The sequence below is a fragment of the Coenobita brevimanus genome, chromosome 59, assembly GCF_032717465.1.
Source record: "Coenobita brevimanus isolate Jiangsu-jjx chromosome 59, ASM3271746v2, whole genome shotgun sequence".
In the NCBI taxonomy this organism is placed as follows: domain Eukaryota; kingdom Metazoa; phylum Arthropoda; class Malacostraca; order Decapoda; family Coenobitidae; genus Coenobita; species Coenobita brevimanus.
In genome coordinates this window covers 24,362,250-24,365,652 of record NC_137012.1, presented here as the reverse complement: position 1 = coordinate 24,365,652, position 3,403 = coordinate 24,362,250, and positions in this window count along the sequence as shown.

Genomic DNA, 3,403 nt, shown 5'->3' with positions numbered 1-3,403 from the left:
CTTAAACAAACATTGCGCCACTGTTGCATGAAATTTGGTAAGCCTTATGGTCGTCTGGTTAAACAAACATTGCGGCATTCTACATCTATGCCATCGACATGCTCCACATCTGAATTCCACAATTTGTCCATATGATTAGTCGCTGTTGTGGTGTGGGGTGAGACTGGTAAGCGTGACGATGCAAGGAAAATTGGTTTATAGCATATCTTCACATTATTTGTACCTGAGAGCGATTGTGAAGAACCTCGTTACTCTTCACATTATTTTCTCCTTAGTAATTTTGGCATTTAAAGACCGCCAAATGTGACATGTTGGCCTATGTTACTTCAGAAATGAGTAGAATAAGTGGTATCTGTACTTCCTTGCCTAGCATATTGTGAACGATGTACTGGATCAACCATCCAAGAACCACTAGCTTATTCGATCTAATCTAAGGAGAGATGAGCCTTAAGCTTCTGAAAGCTGGTAGCTGGCTGCAGTTGTCCGGGTGCATTCATTATTAACGATACATTTTAAATTATTTTTATTATAATGTTACAATAACCATTTGACGATAAGACTGCCTAAATAAAGTAGTATATATAATTATTTTCAAAGATTAATTTGAAAACGGGGCCTTACAGAGTTCATCAGATGGCCAAATCAAAATACATCCAAGTAAGGTTCTACGAATACCACGTTAATTTTAAACAGATTATTTTGACAATTTTCTTTTGGGCAAAATATTTGTCATAGTAAGTTCTAAATATGATTCGAAGTCGTGGATATCCCTCAATTGACATATGTATAAAAAATATCTGAACCAATGATTGGCACATACATTTCTGTATGAACTTTAGCAAAGAGAAACAAAGAGATAACCTTAGCGTCCAGGGTTGCGCACTGCATTTCCACATTACCCAGCACTCCAGCAACAAACTCGTGGTCCAGACTACCATCCCGCTTCTGCATCTTATCTAGCATCCCACATTCCTCCACCATCTGCAGGGGTACCGCCGAATAAGAACAGCCACAATCAATCAGGAACTCTGTCCATTTGCCGCCAAACTTTGCCGAGGTACGCAAGCCCATCCCTGTTCTCAAGTTGAAGTTCATGCATATGGGCTGAAGAACAGGTACTCCGAAGTTAATTAAAAGAATATGCAACTTACTAATAGATCAGCGAAGTTCTGCTACGAGTGTCACCCGACGCGTCCTACCTTCCTGGTGTCAGCAGGTGAATATAAACCAAAAGGCATCATGCACCTCATTTTATAGCCCGTTCCAGGTTAGCCCTTCTCTACTAAAGAATTTATTGTACCTACGTTGTCTTTATATTAAATTCCAACTCATTTCCACATGGAAGCAGTACTCAGTAACAATGATGATAATTGGTAGGTGGTGGCGACCATCATCCACTCACCTGATGTAGTGCTGCCTACTTCTTCCTTCACCTTTATCATTCTTTTTCTGTGCCTGCCCTCCTCTTTTCCTATTTCTTCCATCTTTCCTGTCACTTCTTACTGCTTTTCTTTCCTTTTCAGGTGGCTTTACATTGAGTGACAAACCAAATGGTTTCCTGTAAGCCAAGAAACCATTTACAGCGCTGGGTGGTAACCATATAACCAGACCATACGTGTTCCCTACGTGTCAGCAAATGGGATGGTGGAGGGTTAGTGCCCCTCCCCGTAAAACAAATAACTCAAGTAAAATGGCCACCCCTTACGGAATTATGGCGTCTTGCAATAGAATGATAGATAGATAGACAACTTCATCAGTTTTATTAGCATTTCTATGATAATTATTATTGTATTACTCTCTGCTGTTACCCGCCTTATCCTACTTAAACAGCACCCAAGATAAGAGACTTATTTTTCCTTAACCCGGAGTTCATTTGTTAATTTCGCTGTTGCCTGACGATTTCATCAACTCTGAAGAACATCCTGGTTGCGAAAGGGGGTACTGTAAATACTGTAAGTCGGTCCAAACTAATAAAAATAAAAAATGCTTCTGTTATTATGGTAAAGTCATGTAGAAGAATATTTAGATTTGTATATACAAGTTAGTGATACAGCAGTGGGTTTGAAATTCTATCTGTTTATCTATTGCCAGATTCCTTAATCCCGCAAGGGGTAGCCACAAACAAATCGCCTCCATGTCGCCTTGTCCCCCGCCATTTCATTGCCTTGCTCACAGCTCACACCCCCCTCCCTCATCTACCTCTCCACTCCATTCCTCCATCTCATCCTTGGCCTCCCCCTCCCTCTTGCCCCTCCTCATCTCAAAAAACACATAGACAAGATTGAAAAAGTTCAAAGGGCCGCTACAAGATGGATACCAAGTTTAAGGGATCTAAGCTACGAAGAAAGACTAAATAAACTGAATCTACCAACACTACAGGAGAGAAGGAAAAGAGGTGACATGATAATGCTATATAAATGCATATCAGGGAAGGAGAAAATAGACATAAATGATTACTTAACATATGGGGAAGCATCAGCAAGAGGACACTGCAAAAAACTGCATAAGAAGAGAGGTGATAAAGACGTGAGGAAATTCAGTTTCCCAAACAGAGCAATTGATCAGTGGAATGCACTACCGAATGAAATAGTGTGTGCCAAAACAATCCACAAATTTAAGGATATGTACGATAAATATGGTTTAAGACACGGGTCAGTACGAGCTTGACTCATTCCTGTAAAGATACAATTAGATAAGAACAATTAGGTAGGAACATACTCTCCTCGTCAGTCTCTCGCTCTCCATCCTCATCACATGGCCAAATCACCTGAATGTGTTTCTCCTTTCGCTTCCTATCACATCTACGTTCACACCACAACGCTCCTTCACTTCCTCATTGTCAGTCTGTCTCTCCATGTGACTCCATATGCTCCTTTCAGATAACTCATCTCCACTGCTCTCATTCTTGACTTGTGTCCTTCCAACGAGATCCAAGCTTCCTTACCAAATGTTAGAGTTGGTATCACGATACTGTCATGCTGTGAACACTTCCATGCTCACTTCCCTGTTTCTTATCACTACTTTCAAAGAACCTGCAACCTTTCTTTCTTGTTGTACCCTTTCAAGCACTTCACCATCTAAACTTCCATCCTTACTCATCACACTTCCGAAGTACTTAAACGCACTCACATTTGCCATTTTCTCCTCCTCCAACCTCACTGTACATTCAGTGACTTCATTTCTCTCCAAGATCATAACTTTACTCTTCTCTACATTTACCTTTAGATTCCGTTTCTTACACACTGTTTAAAACTTATTCACCTAGCCTTCCAGTTCTGATTCGTCTTCACTTAACAACACAGTATCATCTGCAAACAACAGTACAGGGGATTTCCACACATTGCCCTCTCTCATTAGGGCCGGTCCAACATCCACTGCCCTGCCTTGTATGTCTTTTAGAACC